Raw genomic sequence first — 20,660 nt, 5'->3', positions numbered from 1 at the left:
GCCGGGGAGACCAAGCGGGGCGAGTGGGCGGCGCAGAGCCGACCTGCAGCCGGGCTGCCGCCCGAGTAGCCGGGCGAGAGGTGTGGCGAGTGGCTCCCCGGGCGGCGCGAGGGGCCGGCGGGTCCTGGGGCAGCGCGAGGTGGCGGTGGAGCCGCGGGGCAAGGCCGGCGAGCCCGGGACGCGCCTGGTCGCAGCTCAGCCTCCGCGGAGCCGGACGGCGCGGGTGCCGCACTTGCCTCGTTTGCGGGTCCCACCGTCCCAGCCCCGCCGGGCGGTCTGCGGCCGGGCGGCGGGTCTGGGAGGTCCGGGCTGCCCTGAGAGCTCAGAGAGCCCGGCCCGCTCCTCCGCTGCCGCGACGAGGAGCCGGGCGGGCGGCAGGCGCGCTCCCCGCGGCCCCGGAATGACTTGTCGGGGCTCCCCTCTGGCGCCTTTGCTGCTCCTCTCTCTGCACGGTGAGTAGCCCTCCCCTCCCCTCCCGGTGGGGCCTGGCGGGGCCGGCGGGCCGGGGGAGGCTGCCTGCGACGCAGACAGCCTTCTCGCCAGGGCCAGTCTTCGGAGCCCAACTTTCTCGGGGGCCATATTCGTTGCTGTCGGCCGAGGCTCCCGCGCCCACGCGGCGGCTGCTGCCCAGCCGCCCCGGTCCCCGCCCCCCGCACGGCTCAGGTGTTCCGATCCAGAGGTAACTACGCCCACCACCGGTTACCGCCGGTCCTGAACCCGGCGCTGACTCCGACCCCGCTCTTTGCCCTTTATAGACAACGAACTCCCTTACTTACTGGGTCCAGGGAGAAACGGGATTTAGAATCGTTTCCGTTGTCAGGCGGCTGCAGGAAAACTGGAGATGCTTTTAAAATAATTTGGAAAACTTTAAATTGTAGCTTTCCCCAAACCTTTAACGAGCATATGTAGGTTATGACGGAAAATGTGGTCTTTATTTTAAAAAATAACTGCAGTGTGCTACACTAGATTAGAAAACAAGAATTTATTTTTTTTTTATAGTCTAGCTTCTTCCCCAAGGGCTTTAAATCGACTTACAAAAATACATAGGACATAGCAACATAAGAACAAAAGAAATAAACATGTTTAATTTTCTTATTAACTGTCTTTAAAAAAATCTATTTAAGTTTAATTTTCTAATTTCTACTTAATCTTTCTTATATTTTATTTTCTATGAATAGTCGTCATATTTAGATCCTGATTTTCATTTTATACACTGCCCTTTCTTTTTGTGAGTGTCCTGTCCTGTGGAATCAACTTTTCTGTTCCATTTAATTGATCGTTGAGATTTACTGAGATTTATTCTGAAGGCTTTTATTTAAAAAACAGGTTAACTGATTTATGGAGTATTGTGGTTAATACAGTTTCTTTCTGGAGATATCAGTATGTTTCCCATAATTTTAGTTGAACTGATAGTGTACCCGTAGATCTTGAAGTAACCTAATTTTAGCCGACTTAAATTGTACAAATTCAATTTAAGGGGTCCGTAGGAGTAATAGAAGGAAATAATCAAAATTACAGATAACTTCTCTGGACTTCAGTAGGTATATATTTAGTGATGATGTGTAGATAATAAAGTGACATCAGTATGTGCATTATGTAAACTTGTGCTTCTAAATTAATTTTGTCTGGTTACTACTTTGAGAGGGCCAACATTTTTCTCTGTCCTACTTACTTTAGGTATGAAATAAGATAGAGTAAATGGGCTTTTAAATAATCCCTTGGACATAACTGAAACTATTATAAATATTACTATAAGAACAACTGAAATTTTTGGTAAAAAATTGGGTTGTTAACCTTTGTATATTACAATAAATGCCACCCTCTTCTTGTAAATAGCATTTGTGTATGGTTTGTTTTTGAATTGTTAGGCAATACTTTTAAAGAGTTGATGAAATTTGCAGAATCAGCCTTACAAGGTCATCTGATGTGTTTCTTTTCCTTCAGCAGAACTATTCCTAAACCATACTAGGATGTTTTTAAAGACTTCCAAGGACATTTCAGCCTTCGTGGTAATCTATTCTGTAGAGGCACTTTTCACCCTCAAAAAATGTGTTCATTTGTTCAGCAAGTGTTTACTGAGTTCCCACTCTGGGCACTTGGCTGTCTGGTGGGGCAGGATGGTGGTGGAAGACAAAGATGCGCAAGAGTTTGTCCACAGCCTGTAAGGAGTTTGCGGTTTTCAAACAAGCTGTAAGCATGCACAAGAGATTTATGATACAAGGAGTATATGATGAGTGCCATTTTTTGTTGGTGATATCAAGGGAGACTTCATGGAAAAGTTTCCTTTTGATCTGGACTTTGAATGAGTAGAATTGGAATTGGCTGAGATGAGAGAGTTTGGCTTTCCTAGCCAAAGGAAGAGCCTGGCTGTAGGATATGAAGTGGAAAGTGCAGGGGCATATTCTGGAAAGGCCAGGCTTGTAGCTGCTGGAGCAGGAGATGTATATGCGAGGCAGAAAGGGCTAAAAAGGTAGTAAAAGGATGGTAGAGAACGTTGAATACTGAGTTTGGGCTTTATTCAGTGGGCCATGGGTAGGCCACTGATACTGTTTCCGTAAGGTGGGGAGGGGATGAGGATGAACAGCTGTTGAGTGCCCAGCATAACAGTCTCCAGGAGGGTACCATGTCCTGATGGTGTTAAGTTCTTGAACCAGTCAATGGCAAAGTTGGAGTAAATGAACTAAGGCCCATTCCTAGGACTTGCAATGTGGAATGAGGGGGAAGAGTGGATATCAGGTGGAACAAAGTTGGTTCCATTATGAAGGGAGAAAAGGGAAATGGATGCTAGATAAATAACCATTATAGCAGTGGCCACTACAATGGGAGAATGCACCAAAGGTAGAAATAGGCTTTTACATTTTTGAGAGAAAATGGTTGTCAAGAAATTTCTGTTTTAATTTCTGTTTAAATCTCTGTGGAGTAACTTCAAAGGGAATTTGAATTGAAAAGTTGACTTCTGTATAGTTCTACCAGTGGGTTAGATATATCTAAAGCATTTCTTGTATTACTTGTGATTCCTTGAAATAGCAGGTAACCTTCCAGAATCTGAGAAAAATATATAAAAGATGACATAAAATGAAAAGAATTATGAGCTCTGATTGTTAGCATTATGAAAAATTTACTGTAAACTCCCATTTCTTATATCTAACTTTAATTATGGAACTGTTTTGGAAGGATTCACTTTTTATAAAAATTTGTAGTTTGACCTACATGAAAGGTGACAGCCACTGGATGAAAATTTTAGAGAAATTAAGTTCAGTATTCAACATGGACTACTCAGGAAGCAATTTAAATATTAAATCACCAAGCGCTTTAAAAATGTTACGCTTAGAACTGTTGTCAGACCCAAGGTAATGATGCAGTGGGTAAAGACTTTTTCCCCACGGTAACAGTATGTGGCACATTTTCAAATGTGTTTTCACACTTCGATAGTGGAAGCATTTATAATGAAAATTCTCATTTGAATCTTTATACTTAAGCCATGTGATTTAATGTCAAACAAGGTGATGTGCTGGTACACAAGATTCTTTAGTTGCTCTGAGTTATACAGAACACCGGTGTGGAAGTGAAAGTTGGGAAAATTGTGGCGTTCCCCTAATTTCTCATCTAGAACTGGACTATTTAGAATAGGGATTCTGAATCTATTGTTATCTACACCAGTGGTACCAGTTTACATGTTAGGCAGTTTGAGGTAGGATTGCTGACTTTCTAGTAGTCTGATGACCTCAAGTGAACACTGTCCCCTCAATTTCCTCCTCCTTTGTTTGATGAGGACTCCCTGGCACTTACACATCCAACCCCTGTGTTCTGAGGGCAGCCTTCCACCATCTGGAGGCTCTGAAATCCTCCCTCGATCGTACTTTGAGAGAAGCTAGTTTAAGAGACGTTGTCAGTTCTCGGGTGATATTCAAAATGCCATCTGATTTGAGCTGATTTTGGTCTTAAAAGTGGAAAGTTAATTAGTTTACTTATTAGTTAAGCTGATCTTACTAAACTGGAAGGATTTCTTCCTGTTAAAGTTTGGGTAATTGATTTCCTCTGTACCTGGTTTCCTACCATGTAAGAAAGAGACTGTAGTAGTAGTTTGCCTCTGTGATGGTTTTAAAATTTCAGAAATGTGAAGTCAGTCAGTGTTTCCTAATTTCACAAATGGTAGGCTCAGTCATTGATCTGATACCAGTTCATCATTACTATTATTGGGTACTACATAGGTGCTATATGGTGTGGCTCTGCCTCACTCATGTGTTATAGGAAGGTCACATTTTCATAAATATCATTAATTTTTAATTTTTATAGAACAGTATTAAACCAATGCAATTTGTCAATGTGAACAAGAAGTCTATTCAATAAAAAATTTTTAGAAGTTGTCTACTTACTGGTTTCATTTATCAATTTCATCTTGGGAGAGGTCACAATCTGACAAGGTTAGATGCACACTTTTATTTAGAAAAGCATTGTGGGTAAAGAAGTTGAGATCCCAGAAGCGCTGAGTTCAGGAAATTCTTGTACCACAGAACGTTTTTTGGAAGAATCTTCAGAGAATTAGGTTAACATTAATGGCTAATAACGATAGTGGATCAGGATTTAGGGTTGGGATAGATGGTTAAAGTATAATAGGTTTGTGGGATTGGAAATTCAATATTGTTTTTTCATGGAGGGTCACAACTATGTAATAACACAGTTTGACATTGTGAATGTAACTCTAATGTAATGGGCCCACTTTTGGGCCATTCTTAAAAGACTCATTAATCCAAATTTTTTTTAAAAAATGAAAAGAAATGTAAAATTCCATCAAAGTCTGTTGAAGATCACACCAGTGGAAGCTTAAGAAATGTTCAAATTTAGAGTTTGAACTTTATCCACCTTTGCCCAAAGTCTCCCTGTTCGCAGCAGTAGCTCGTGTAAAATCTGTTCTCTCACTCCTGTTTTCTCATTAATGTTGATTCTTTTCTCTCCTCATCCTCCCCTTCCGTTTTGGAGAATGTTATGTTCTCTTAGTAGCATCAGATTCTTCCTAGGTAAATAAATCTAGCCAGTCATAGCTCCTTCCAGTTATCCAGCTCTACCTGTTCCAGGATTGACATTAAAAAAACCCCAAACAAACCCTGCAACCAACCAGACAGAACCAGAAATCCCCTTAGAAGCTAGAATTGGTGGGGGTGTATGAGAGTGTGGACATAGTTCTATGCTAACAGTTTCCCCTTGTTCCACGAGGTTAACTTTATGATATAATTATGGGTGTGTATATATGTATGTATGTATGTGTGTACATTTTCCCTAAAAGACAATACCATGCCTGGCACAGAATAAGTGCTCAGTAGATAATTGTGACTGAATGAGTGAGTGGTTACAAAAGCAGGTGGTACTCCCGTGTGCTTGGAGTACCTGAAAAGAATGCTTTTTTTTCTTTTAAAGAAAAAGAGAATTTCATTAAAATTTTCCTTAAGGATTTGGTTTGACTGTCAGCTTCAACTAATCTTTAAACCTTGCTGTATGTTTTGTGGAATAGAGGTGATAGAGTTCTATTTTCATAGTCTTTTCAAATTCTATGATTTTAGAAGTTTATTTAGAAATGCTGTATTCACATATCTTTTAAAATTTATTCTTAGCTTACCTTTAATCCTAAAACTTTGAAGTTGTTCATCTTGAGATATTTTTTTCCTAAGGAATTTCTGAAGGTTTTGCTCCATGTAGTGAAGAATGATGTTGGACTTCTGGGAATCCATTTAGAACCTCGAAGTTTCCCATTTACGTCACTGGTATTCTTAGTCCTGAGGGCCTGTGTGTTAGAACTAGTCTCCCGAGAATGGAGATAATTAATTAAAATCACTCCTCATGCGGTCTAAGCCCTCTCTCCCCCTCCCCACATCATGTGTATAAAGTACTAGAGAAGCTGTTTTAGAAATAGGAGCATTAACTCAGTCAGCCTCATGTGGGAGGCGTTATAACCTCCTCCTGGTGGAGATTGCTAGTTGTCTTCCCCGCCCATTCCCTTTCCGTCCTTTGAAGGCTGTGTATTTCCAGCCATAGTTTCTTCCAGCTGTGATTCATTCCTTTATGGACCATCCTCTCAGTCTGCAGTGATGTTTATAGCTCTCAGAATGTCCAAAGTCTTCTACTAATCATAACTGCAACCTCAACAGTGTGCTTGCAGATGCCTTAAGTATCATCATCATTTATTTATTTTTTTTAACATCTTTATTGGGGTATAATTGCTTTACAATGGTGTGTTAGTTTCTGCTTTATAACAAAGTGAATCAGCTATACATATACATATATCCCCATATCTCCTCCCTCTTGCATCTCCCTCCCATCCTCCCTATCCCACCCTTCTAGGTGGTCACAAAGCACCGAGCTGATCTCCCTGTGCTATGCAGCTGCTTCCCACTAGCTATCTATTTTACATTTGGTAGTGTATATATGTCCATGCCACTCTCTCACTTCGTCCCAGCTTACCCTTCCCCCTCACTGTGTCCTCAAGTCCATTCTCTACATCTTGCGTCTTTATTCCTGTCCTGCCCCTAGGTTCTTCAGAACCATTTTTTTTTTTTTTTAGATTCCATATATGTGTGTTAGCATATGGAATTTGTTTTTCTCTTTCTGACTTACTTCACTCTGTATGACAGACTCTAGGTCCACTCACCTCACTAAAAATAACTCAATTTCGTTTCTTTTTATGGCTGAGTAATATTCCATTGTATATATGTGCCACGTCTTCTTTATCCATTCACCTGTCGGTGGACACTTAGGTTGCTTCCATGTCCTGGCTATTGTAAATAGTGCTGCAATGAACATTGCGGTACATGACTCTTTTTGAATTATGGTTTTCTCAGGGTATATGCCCAGGAGTGGGATTGCTGGGTCATATGGTAGTTCTATTTTTAGTTTTTTAAGGAACCTCCATACTGTTCTCCATAGTGGCTGTATCAATTTACATTCCCACCAACAGTACAAGAGGGTTCCCTTTTCTCTACACCCTCTCCAGCATTTATTGTTTGTAGATTTTTTGATGATGGCCATTCTGACTGGTGTGAGGTGATACCTCATTGTAGTTTTGATTTGCATTTCTCTAATGATTAGTGATATTGAGCATCCTTTCATGTGTTTGTTGGCAATCATATATCTTCTTTGGAGAAATGTCTATTTAGGTCTTCCACCCATTTTTGGATTGGGTTGTTTGTTTTTTTGATATTGAGCTCCATGAGCTGCTTGTAAATATTGGAGATTAATCCTTTGTCAGGTGCTTCATTTGCAAATATTTTCTCCCATTCTGAGAGTTGTCTTTTTGTCTTATTTATGTTTTCCTTTGCTGTGCAAAAGCTTTTAAGTTTCATTAGGTCCCATTTGTTTATTTTTGTTTTTATTTCCATTTCTCCAGGAGGTGGGTCAAAAAGGATCTTGCTGTGATTTATGTCATAGAGTGTTCTGCCTATGTTTTCCTCTAAGAGTTTGATAGTGTCTGGCCTTACATTTAGGTCTTTAATCCATTTTGAGTTTATTTTTGTGTATGGTGTTAGGGAGTGTTCTAATTTCATTCTTTTACATGTAGCTGTCCAATTTTCCCAGCACCACTTATTGAAGAGGCTGTCTTTTCTCCACTGTATATTCTTGCCTCCTTTATCAAAAATAAGGTGACCATATGTGCGTGGGTTTATCTCTGGGCTTTCTATCCTGTTCCATTGATCTATATTTCTGTTTTTGTGCCAGTGCCATACTGTCTTGACAACTGTAGCTTTGTAGTATAGTCTGAAGTCTGGGAGCCTGATTCCTCCAGCTCCATTTTTCTTTCTCAAGATTGCTTTGGCTCTTCGGGGTCTTTCACATCATCATTTAAGTATCATCAATTTTAAGTATCATTATACTAATCTTTGTTTCTTTGGACCATGCCCATCACTATCAGTTATGCAACTTTTAACAGCCCCCGTTGGTCAAATTCATTTGCCAGAACACAAAATACGTGGCAAAAAGAGAGGCTGAAGTGTAGTGAACATTGCTTGTTGCAGAACATATTCAAATCAGGCTAACATTTTATGCTTTCATTGGTTGAGAAAGTTTGTAGTACAGTTCACTTATGTGTATTGCCCACGTATAAGTACAGATTGCTGTACTTGCACTTGTTGGCCAAGACTTCAGGCAGTATGAAGAACACATGAAAAATGTGTTAACAGTACACTGCAAAGATTCTCAAACTTTTTGGCGTTAAAGATTATTGGGACCTTAATGATTATAGAGGACCAGAAGAGCTTTTGTTTATGTGGGTATGTCTATCAATATTTACCATATTAGAAACTAAAAGTGAGAAAATTTAAAAATATGTATTAATCAATTTAAAAACAACAATAATATATCCATTATATGTTGACATAGTATATTTCTATGACAAGTAAGAATTTTTCCAAAACCAAAAAATATGAGCAAGAAGAGTGGCATTGTTTTACATTTTTGGAAAACTCTTAAATGTCTGGCTCATTAGAAGACAGCTGGATTCTCCTATCTGCTTCTGTATTCAGTTTATTATGATGTGTTGTCTTGGTTTGGTTGAACTATATGAAGAATATCTGGCCTCACACAACTATGTATTTGGAAAAGGAAGGAGTATTTTGATAGCATTTTTAGATAATTTTGGTTATTCTTCTTTGATATTCTACCAAAACACTTTAAGTGGTAGTATCTTAAAGACTGGTTGCAATGAAGAATCAGAAACCATATCAATAAACATTTCTTACTCCATTATATTAGAGTCCACTTTAATAGATATTAAATATTGTACTTTAAATGGATCTTTTACTCATGCGTGATTTTTTTGTAACATTATTCATTGATTATTCAGTTGCATAATTATTCGGTTGAATAATAATATTCGGAAAATATTGGTCCACTTATGCAGACCTTACAAATGTTGACATGTATTACATTTTATAAAATGTAAAAAAATAATCACATGTTAATATCACCATTGATCTCACCAGAACAGCCTTTAAGTATTGGGAAGCCATCAAGCTCACAATGGCAGATTCAAGCTTTCCAAATTTTAATATTTACTCAAATTTTATCTTTGGCAACAAACAGTTATCAGTTAGTTCCCTTGAAGTGAGAGTCTTTGTTCAATTTTGAGAAAATGTCATCCAGGTACCTAAGTCTGAATGATTAGTCTGTCAGTTGTTCTTTCAAGTACAAGTCCTGATCCATGGAAAAAGCGAATAGTTGAGTTAACCTTGAGCTCCAGCAGCTGCCCCAGCGCTTCTCCTTGGGACACCATTTGGCTCTGGTAGCCATATATGGGATTCATGTTTCATTCTGCCCGTTCGGTCACACAGAATATTAGAAAAGGTCAAGATGTAATGAAACTGCTGTTGTTGCTTCACAAAGACATTTTTTAAAAACTGGTTTTCCTTTTTTAACTGTGAGTGCGTGATGGTGATGACTACAATAACTTCTCCCATGGTTTCGTGACAGTGGCTTGACTTGTGCCAAGGCACCAGCAGTTTTACCCACCACTGCTTCTGCACCATCCGTGCAAATGTTAACTCAGGCAAAGAGGCAGATAACACTTTACCATTATTAAGAAAAAAGCTTTTACCTCATGGACTTTCTGACAGGATCTGGGAGACCCCCATGGGTCCGTGGACTAGACTTGAAATGCTGGTGTACTGTAATGGGATGTTAGTTTCTTTTTTTTTGAAAAGTGTTTTAGAGACAAATAGCCACACAATTATTCTATGTTATGGGGGATGGCATTAAATGGAGTATGCATGCATTTAAAAAAATAAATAATAAACTCATTTAAAATTCTTTATTTTTGTATGATAATTTTTTAAATTATAAAAGTAACATATCCTAAAAATTCATGCAATGCAGAAGTGTTTAAGAATCGACTCAAACCCACCTCCACCCACCGAATTCTCTGCTTTTACTGTGCATTGTTCTGGACCTTTCTTTAATCACAAACAAAGCTTGCATGCACATGTAATTTTTTTAAAAAAATAAATAATGCCACAAATAATGTTCTGCAACTTATTTTTAAAACATAACAATTTAATATGGGTATCTTACCACATCTGTTACATGGATCTACCTCATTCTTTTTAGTGACCATTTAGTATTTCACAGCATGTATATACTGTAATTTATTTAGCTGTTTCCCCATTATTGGATATTTATGTTGTTTCTGATTTCTTGATATTAATGATGTAGTAAACATCTTTGTACATATAACCTATAAATTTGTGTAGGTATTTTTGTAGTCTAGGTTGCCCAAAATGGAATTTTTTGGATGTACACATTTAGCGTTTGGGGGGAGATGAGCATTGTGTAAAAGTTCATGGGTTTGTATAGTCAGACAGGTTGGGTTTGAATTCCTGACTTATTTATTTGTTCTATGACTTTGGGAGTGTTATGATGTCCTGAGCTTGAGTCTGATTATCTTGTATCAGTGCATTGAGAAGTACTAAATTAAATGAAATGACACATCTCTCAACTGTCTAGCATAGTGCCTGGCATATAGAAAATGCTTGGTTAGTAATAGTTACTGTTATAAGGATTGCTAAGCCCCAACTTGAGTCAGGAGGCAAGAGTTGTATCCAGGGTTGTCAATGGAGGTGTGACCTGGGACACATGATACAGCTCTACAGGCCTGCTTTCATCTGCAAAATGAGGGATTAGGTAGGGTAATCTCCTCTTCTTTTCCAGCTCTGTGATCTCATGATTCTTTAACTTGGCTTCCAAGTATTGAGAATATTGGCAATAAAATAAGCTAGAGATAATATATGACTGGTGTTAACATATTTATAAAACTTTTACTAAAATAGTTATATGGCTTTCCTCTCCCTCTCCCCCATCAATATAATGAGACTTTATGGTGATATCTGTTCTAGGAATTAAAACCATCTTCATCTGTTGTAGAAACTTTATAAAAAGTGGTTTCAAATATAGAGAATTATATTTTAAAATTAATTTCTGTTCACTTTGACTCAGGCTATGTACATACATCTTTATTTTCTTAAATCCTTTATAGCATAGATAGGTATCGTATGTGTCAGGAGAGGGTCAGTTGTGAACAGGCTTTAAATGTGACAGAAAAACTTTTTACCACAATCACTGTATCCTGGTCCTTTAAATTGATTTTTAGGACCTTTCTCTGCTTTTATCTCATAATGACTTTTCTTGGTCTAAGCCAGGCATAGGTGTGAAAATTTATCTATACTGGGTTACATGATGAATATAGACATTTTAGTAGTGCTGCTGTTGATTAAAGGTGAAAAGCATGTGAGCTTTTAAAAAACAATGAATTTTAGTCAGGGAGGTAGTGATAAAAGCTTTGGAGAGGTGTGGTTGGGCACATCTTAATTCTGACGTATGTCATTGATAGTGTTTCCCAGCTGTTCTTTGTGCATTTTCATGAAAGAGAATGTTTTTATACAAAGCCAGGTGGTCTCCCAAATGGACCGTCACGTTGGCAGAACTTTCAAATTAATTCTGAGATTCATAAACTCACTGCCTACTGTGTTTTCTTGGTAAGTGTGGTTTGTCTTCAGATCATTAAATTTTTCCTGAAACTAAAACACACTAGTAGAGAAGGTTCTTGAGGTTTGTACTCCAAAATAGTTATAGAAACTTAAATATGATTCATTTTCATGAAAATATTTTCTGAAAATGTGACTTTTAATCCTTCCTAATTCGTGATTTCATTGTCCTCAGAGCAAGACATGTTTCAGTTGCCCTTTGATATCTCCAGTTTCCGTGTTAACATTTGCACTTCTTTGGACAAATGAATTGTGCTCTTGCCTCCTCCCTCCCTGGTTACTTCGAATTCAGGGAGTTGAGTTGTCTTTCTCATTAATAAGAAAGTGCAATGTTGTGAGCCACTGGGAGCTGGACCAGTAAGATCTCTTAGAGCCCTTTAATTCCATAATGTCCTTGATCTGATGAAGCCGCTCAGTAAATCTCTTCACAGTTTCCACCACCAAGCCATCTGCCTGCATTGAAATAAATCAAATCTGCTTATTCCGTCAACGTCTAACGAATATTCTATAAACTGATGATGATGACCATGAACACGAAAATAATTTGCAATCTTGAGCACTTCCTCTTGAATTCTCATCTCAGATTCTCTTGACATAGTGGAAGTCGGCCTGCCAGCTTTCTCTTTGACTTGAGAAAGAGGGTAATGGAGCCCTTTCCCCCACTCCTTGTGGTGTAGTTATCCCAGGTACAGTGAGTGCACTTCTTCAGCTTTTCCACATTCAGATTAAACTTCACAAAACCTTTACTTGCCTTTCTACTTCATATATGCTTGCTAATATGTAAACACACACATAGTTATCTAATTTTTTATGTGGCAGTTTGCATATATACGTGTGTGATGTGTGTGTGTATATAATATACACACACACATACACACGCATATATTTATAATTAAATCTCAGGCAGAATGATTTTATGTGTGGCTAAAGCTTCTGATGTTGTCCAGACTTTGGAGACTGTGGCAGTCATGCTGTACAAGTGCATGATCCCATGGCCTGTGCCTCGGCAAAAATAATTCATTTTTTTCACATCTGACACCACCGAATCTAAACCATTTCTTCTCAGCGTTCTTAATTTCTTGCTCTCCTTTCTTTCCTCACCACCTTCCTTAATTTATATCCTTATCATTTTAAGTTTACAGTATTCTGACAGTTTTCTAGCAGGTCTTTATTTCACCTTTCTTCTCTTTGATCCATCCTTTCTTCTCTGCCAGGTTGCTTTTCTGTCAAACACTGTTTTCATTATATTTCTCCCTTCCATCAACAGCAATAACAACTGCAAACTTCGAAAATCTTTAGTAGTTACTCAGCCTTTTCCTTTATGGAACTAAGTTTACAGTAGCTTCCCACTTTCTTCTGACATGTTCCTGCTGCCTTTCTAGAATTTATACGTTGTTCAGTCCACTGAAGAACGATGACATACAGAGTTATTTTTTGGATTATATTTCAAAGTTGCTAAACTTATTAGAAAAGAGAATAGTGACCAGGACAGTGTAATGTACACAAAAATAGTGTAGAAATATTGAGTACTACTTAGTGAATTATCGTAAGTCATATACTTAGGTAACCACCATCTAGATCCAGTGGCGTGCATTGCCCACACCCAATAGCCCCGAAAGACCGTCTCAATCATCCTACCATTCCCTGCTCCCCAAAGGTAACCACTTTTTAAACAAAATGTTTTGAAGTATAGTTGATTTACAATGTTGTGTTAATTTCTGCCATACAGCAAAGTGATTCAGTTATGCACGCATATACGTTTTCATATTCTTTTCCATTATGGTTTATCACAGGATATGGAATATAGTTCCCTGTGCTATACAGTAGGACCGTGTTGTTTATCCATCCTATATAGAATAGTTTGCATCTGTGAATCCCAAACTCCCAATCCTTCCCTCTCCCATCCCTCGTCCCCCTTGGCAACCACAAGTCTGTTCTTTGTCTGTGAGTCTGTTTCTGTTGTGTAGATATGTTCATTTGTGTCGTATTTTAGATTCCACATATAAGTGATATCATGATGGCATTTGTCTTCCTCTTTCTGACTTTGCTTAGTATGATGCTCTCTAGGTGCATCCATGTTGCTGCAAATGGCATGATTTCATTCCTTTTAAGGGCTGAGTAACACTCCATTGTATATATACCACATCTTTTTTATCCATTTATCTGTCGATGGGCATTTAGGTTGTTTTCATTTCTTGGCTATTGTGAATAGTGCTGCTATGAACATAGGGTTGCATGTATTTTTTCAAATTATAGTTTTGTCTGGGAATATGCCTAGGAGTCGGATTGCTGGATCATATGGCAACTCTATTTTTAGTTGTTAGAGGAACCGCCATACTGTTTTCCATAGTGGCTGTATCAATTTACATTCCCACCAGAAGTGTAGGAGGGTTCCCTTTTCTCCATACCCTCTCCAGCATTTATTATTTGTAGACTTTTTAATGATGGCCATTCTGACTGGTGTGAGGTGGTACCTCATTGTAGTTTTGATTTGCATTTCTCTAATAATTAGCGATGGTGAGCATCTTTTCATGTGTCTATTGCCCATCTGTATGTCTTCTTTGGAGGAATGTCTGTTTAGGTCTTCTGCCCATTTTTTGATTGAGTTGTTTGTTTCTTTTGTTATTGGGTTGCATGAGCTGTTTGTATATTTTGGAAATTAAGCCCTTGTTGGTCACATCATTTGCAAATGTTTTCTCCCATTCCATAGGTTGTCTTTTCATTTTGTTTATGGTTTCCTTTGCTGTGCAAAAGCTTATAAATTTGATTAGGTCCCATTTGTTTATTTTTTGCTTTCATTTCTTTTTTTATTTTTTAAAATTAAAAAAAAATATTTATTTTTTTATTTTTGGCTGAGTTGGGTCTTTGTTGCTGTTCACGGGCTTTTTCTAGTCGCGGCAAGCGGGGGCTACTCTTCGTTGCAGTGTGCGGGCTTCTCATTGCGGTGGCTTCTCTTGTTGTGGAGCATGGGCTCTAGGCATGCGGGCTTCAGTAGTTGTGGCTCATGGGCTCTAGAGTGCAGGCTCAGTAGTTGTGGCGCACCGGCTTAGTTGCTCCGCGACATGTGGGATCTTACCAGACCAGGGCTCGAACCTGTGTTCCCTGCATTGGCAGGCGGATTCTTAACCACTGCGCCAACCGGGAAGCCCTGCTTTTATTTCTGTTGCCTTGGGAGACTGACAAAGGTAACCACTTTTTGACTTCTAATACCAGAAATTAGTTTGTTTTTGAAATTTATAAAAATAGAATAATCCATATTCATTATGCGTTCTTTTGTGTCTGGCTTTGAAAATTCAACGTTATGTGATTTATCCACGTTGCTACATGTAGCTATAATTTCTTCATCTTCATTACAGTATAGCATTTCAGTGTATGAATACACCATGGTATCAATTTATCCATCCTACTACTCATAGACATTTGGGTGGTTTCTGGTTTTGGCCTATAATGAACAGTGCTGCTGTGAACATTATGTGTCTTCTGACGCATAATCAGAGTTAAGTATATACCTAAGAAACAAATTGCATGTATTCAGCTTTTGTAGGTACTGCCGTTTTCGCAAAGTGATTGTGCTGATCTTCACACCTTTCTAACAGTGTATGAGAGTTCCGTTTCTTCTGCGTCCTTGTCAACACCAAGTATTGTCAACTTATTTTACTTTAGTCATTCTGATGGGCGAATAAAGGTATCTCATTGTGTGTGCCTGTTTGTAGGTATTTTGCATTTTGCACTTCCCTGATTACTAATGAGGTTGCTCACCTTTTCCCCTTCTTACTGGCCATTTAGGTATCCTCTTTTGTGAATTGTCTGTTCAAGTCTTTTGCCAGTGTTTTAAAAAACAGCTTTATTGGGATATAATTCATATACCATATATTTCACCCATTTAAAGTATACAATCAATGTTTTTTGGCGTATTACATTATTAATTTTTAAGAATTGTGGTAAAATGTTACATAAAATTAGCCATTTTAACGATTTTTAAGTGTGCAATTCAGTGGCATTAAGCACTTTCACAGTGTTGTGCAACTGCCATCAATAGCTATTTCCAAAACTTTTGTTAGCACCCCAAACAGAAACTCTATAAATATTAAGCAATAACTCCCCGTTTCCGCTTCTCCCAGCACCTGGTAACACCTAATTTATTTATATATCTATGAATTTGCTTATTCTAGGTACCTCATATAGGTGGAGTTATACAGTGTTTGTCCTTTTGTGACTGGCTTATTTTACTTAGCATGTTTTTGAGGTTCATCCATGTTACAGCAGGTATCAGAACTTAATTCCTTTTTATGGCTGAGTAATATTTCATTGTTATGTATATGCTGCATTTGTGTATCTATTTATCTGTTGATGAACCCTTGGGTTTTTGCCAATTTTTAAAAGTTGAGAGTCTATATGTCTTTTTTCCCCCTGATTTGTATAGGTGTTAAAAATGTTTGCTGAAATACTGGCACTTTATTGGTTATGTGTGTTGCAAAATCTTTTACTCTGTGACTCGCCTTTTCACTTTCATACTTTAGTGTCTTTTAAAGAATGGTTTTTAATTTTAATTAATTTAGTTTTGACATTTTTTTCCTTTTTGACTAGCACTTTTTGTGTCTTGGCTAAGAAATCTTTGCCTGTAATCTTCTAGAAGCTGTACTGTTTATCTTTTATATTTTGACCTGCAGCCCACCTGGAACTAATTTTTTGTGTGTTTGATGAGAACTGGGAGGCAAGGACTAAAACTTACTGTTTGTGGTGGTTTACTTTTTTATATTTATGTCCAGTCTTCTTGGTTAGATGAGTGCTTTAATGTGGTCTTACACTTCGTTTTGCCTCCAAGGTCTAGTACAGTGCCTTGCACATGGTAAGTGATCAATAAATGCTTAGTAACAATGGTCAGGCCATAAAGACTCATTTCCCAAAAGATACATAGGGACCCAAACAGAACGGTATGAAATCTGACCTTTTTCTTAAATAGCATTCATTTATTAATTTCCTCTTTACAGCATTAATTTCTTCTCTCCTTTTTTGTTATCTTCCTCTTCCTCCTCTGTTGCCACTGCCATCTTTGCCATCATTGTCTCCTTCTCCTTCATTAATATCCTCATCGTCTAACTGAGGTTAGATTCTGAATCTCATGATCTTAATTTTACCATTATATAGTACTCTCCTTTAAAAATAATAATTTTAGTCTTATAATAGTGTTTTATATTGCTGAGTACCTTGCATCATAACAACACCACCTTACATTTGTTTTGTACCAGGAATTTTAACCCATGGTCCAAAAATGGTTTTCAGAGATGTCACAGAAATTTTTGTGTTGTACACATTTGCTATTTTTCTTGGTGAGAATATCTCAACTTTTAAAAGTATATTCTTTCATTTTCCAATAAACTGTTGAGAAACCTACTCTATGTACACCACTGTACGAGGCATTGTGGGTCATACAGAGTATTCAATATGGTACCTGGTCTTAAAGAACTTAACACACGTGTAACTATAGTTAAAACTGTAAGCGCAGTTACAACTTGGAGATTTATGTGAATCAGAAAAGGAGTAATTGTGGAACACTTGTTGTCAGAATCATGTGAGGAAACTGAAGTGCAGATATGTAGTAGTTGAAGTGTCAGGCGCAAGAAGGTAAAGGCAGATAGTTAACGGCCTTGTGCACTGCCTGTCTGGTCTTCATCCCAGTTGATGAGGCAGAACACCTTTGTTTTTGCTTTATTCAGCAGTTTTTAAGGAAAAAACAAAACAAAAAACGGAGGGCTTATTATGCTCCAGGCATCTGGGGATAGAAAGATGAAAAAGTGTAGGATTCCATCTTCAGGACTCCATGAGTTTAGTCTAAAAGACAAACATGATTCAGCTCATTATTATTTAATTTGTTACACTGATATGAATGCAGTGTTGTCTCCTGCTCAATCCTCATTCTTGTTTTGACCAAGCCATGTCATTTTCCTAGGTGGTATGGTTCTTGGGGTCTTCCAGCTCTGCAGCTGGCCACTTTCAACATGTCCTGGAGTGGTGTTGTGGAGGTAGTGGCAGAAGGCAGGTGGAGTCTGAGGCAGTGCTCCTGGTTCCCTAGGGCCTGCATGAAGTGTGTAAGAGACCTGGTAGTGCTTGTGTTATCCTGGTGATAGAGGTCTGAGGTTAGAATGAAGAAATCCATGTGTGCAGGAATTTCAGGATCAGAGGCAAATGGCCAGGACCCCTGAATAAGGATGGAAACCAGCACGTAGCCACCACTGTTCCCCATTCAACACCACCACCACCACTGGAAGGAACATCCCCACAGAGCACCAGTCTTAACTTACTGGTTATTAGTCTGGGAGTAGCGAGTTAAGATACTCTACAGCAGAGGCCAGTAGAGACCCAGAGGACTTTGTGTGGATATGAGGGCCAGCTTTCTTCTCTGCCTTGGCGTAGTTTGAGGACTCTGTCCTTCATGTAGTCAGGTACCATCTTGAAGAAAAGCAGGACGAGGGGAAAGAAATCTGAAAGACGGAGCACTTATCTGAGCCATCCAAAAGAGACAGCTATAAGATTACTTAAAGAAGTTGTTCAAATTATTGGATCAGCCTTAGATGACCAGATTGGGCTGAATTGAGTTATCCCCCTCACCCCCACTACCCATCTGGTTTTGGGGTGGGTTGTTGGGAGGTGAGAAGTGGTAAGAAGATCATATCAGTTTGAGAGAAAATAGACTGTTTCTTTGCACATGCTTATTTATTAACAAAGAAATGCAAACTTACTTATTGCTGTCCTCTTGGTAACATTTGGTTTAGATGCATGGCCAATCCCACAGAATCTAGGGTCCTCCTCTGGCCAGATGCGCCCATCTTGAGCTTTGTCCTGGTTTTTAACTTAAGCTGACGTACCAACACGGCAGCAAATGTGTAAACAATTGCAAGAACCGTACAACAGTGGTTTATTGAATCTCGATAAATGATCTTTTAAGAAAAGCCTCTTTATTTGCTTGATCGCTTGGAGTGCTTTTTTAAAATACTTGGATCTGGCAGGCTTTTTCGATACTGAGGTGCCCACAGCGAACCGAATGTGGTTAAACAGCTTGGAACACTGGAGTTGAGTAGGCTCTGGGCACATGTGCCAAAGGGTTGGCAAGCCAAGCCGTCCTGCCTCCAGTGCCAGCTCTGACAGGCTTCAGTTCTGCTGCTCTACCACTTCTAGATGCCTCTCTAAGTCAACACATTTCTCCTGCTTTTAGTGTCCCGAGTTTGCAGTTTAGATGTCAAATTTCCATTAAGGTCATAACTGCCATTATTTGGTACCCACCATGTGCCATGCATCACCCAGGCATTTTAGGTACATTTACTTGAAGATCCTTAAGACAAGCCTGTGAGCTAGATGAATATTAGCCCTGTTTCCAAGCGAGAAAGTTGATTGTGTGGTTGGAGAGTAGCGTGAATTTCAGTACCTGGAGTTAAGTGCCTGGAAGAGTAAGACAGTATGTAAAGTGCCTAGTGCTGTGTCAGGCTCGGACAGTCAGTGGCTGGATTACATTTTCTCTTTTAAGCTCTGACTTTGTGGTGATTTTGTCTCCATTCTAGGGCCTAACTGGAGAAGAATTTGGGGAACTTTTATATGAGCTGTGTGAGCAGGGCTTGTAAAGACCTTTACAACCCTAAGCATGCAAAGATGATGGTGCCCTTCCTGTGAAACTCAAAATGAATCCTAAACTGTAAAGCAAGAGTAAGCAAGTCGAGCACAGTTGTGATTTTTCCTTCAGGAGAACTGCTTTAATCTTTGTTCTGAAATATCAAATATCAGCCTTAAAAAACCCTCTCTCTCCCTCCTGCCTTGTTGGTGCCTTAGGTATTTGTTTGGTGTGCCTGTTGGATAATACAGCATGAGCCATAAAAGGGTTTAGAACTTTGTTTTTTATTTATTTCAAATAAGTTGGCATGGTAAATTATAAGTTCTCACATTCAAAGGGGAATGATTGAAAAATAATTATACCAAGAAGAAATTGTGCTTGGCCTTTGTGTTAGACACTGCAGGTGGTAGGATAGAAGTGCACAGTTCCTTTCCTGCCTTCACTGAGTTGACAGTTTTCAAGGAGGGAAGGGAGGAAGCATTTTTTTGAATGTCTACTAGATACTAGCCCTTCAAATGTACATTATATAATTAATCTTCATCGCACCATTGCATTATTTCCATTTTATAAACAAGGAAAAGTTAAATAAGGTCACACCTCTAGTGCCTTTTGGTATCCAAAACCTACCCTCTTCTTGCTTCAGGAAAAGGAGAGCAAGAAAGCACTGTCATTTCAACTTGAAATCCCCTTTCTTCCTCTTTCTTCTAGGCCTGGAAAATAAGGCTTATGCTTCCAGACCGAGGTTGGTGTCACCTCCCATGTGGTCTCCCTGAGTTGGCTTTTTCCCTCCCTATCTCCATAGAACGTTGTTCAGACGTTAGCCCGTTCTGTTTTCTGTAGTCAACACACTCTGCTTTGTTTAACCCTCCTCTTCCTTCCTTACCTTTAGGCACTGTGCCTGGTACACAGCCAGTGCTTAATAGATATTTGTTTCATAAATCATAAGTGATAATTGTATAGCTCAAGCTGTAAGAGCAACTGGACTTCAAAGAGACTTTATGGAACAGCAGGGAACTAGCAGAGTCTCCCAGTATCTGAATAGGATTTAGCCGAGCACTAGGGAGGCGGGACACAGCAGATTGGGGAGGCTGAGTGTGGCGACAACATCAGAAGTGGTCACATGGAAAGGAGCATTGCTAGCTCCTGTTACGAAGTAATGTGAGTTAAATTTGGATGCCACGTTTATTATTTCAGCTCTTTGAAAACTGCCCCAATGATATCTCTTTTCTTTTGTTTCCTCAAAATTAATTATCTTTTTGTAGCTATGGCAACTCATTTGAAGCTCTATTATGCTTGTAATCTGTACACATTGAACTATTTGCTTCAGCATTCTAAGCATTTTCCTGCATAGTCAATAATTCTATATTTACAATGTTCTCTTCCTTCTGGTGAAAATTGCCTTTTCCCTTTAGATTTCTAAAGATGATTTAAAAAAGAATTAGGAATGACAGCTTGACTAATGAATTACCATAAATGACCATCATCTTTGTCACTAACGTTCATGCCATTATTTGCTTATATTGACATATTTCTAG

The 20,660-nt window shown here is 38.9% G+C and overlaps 1 protein-coding gene across 1 annotated transcript in view; it reads left to right on the top strand.

The window, feature by feature from the left end:
* The first annotated feature begins 417 nt into the window (after positions 1 to 417).
* Positions 418 to 20,660, top strand: part of IGSF11 (immunoglobulin superfamily member 11) — a 135,724-nt gene continuing 115,481 nt past the window's right edge. Inside the window, exon 1 of the mRNA XM_061193124.1 lies at positions 418 to 452. The gene's annotated coding sequence lies outside the window, so the exon portion shown is untranslated. The remainder of the gene's footprint in view (positions 453 to 20,660) is intronic.

Source organism: Eubalaena glacialis, chromosome 6 (genome assembly GCF_028564815.1).
Source record: "Eubalaena glacialis isolate mEubGla1 chromosome 6, mEubGla1.1.hap2.+ XY, whole genome shotgun sequence".
Taxonomy (NCBI): domain Eukaryota; kingdom Metazoa; phylum Chordata; class Mammalia; order Artiodactyla; family Balaenidae; genus Eubalaena; species Eubalaena glacialis.
This window is presented reverse-complemented; position numbering and strand designations above follow the sequence as displayed.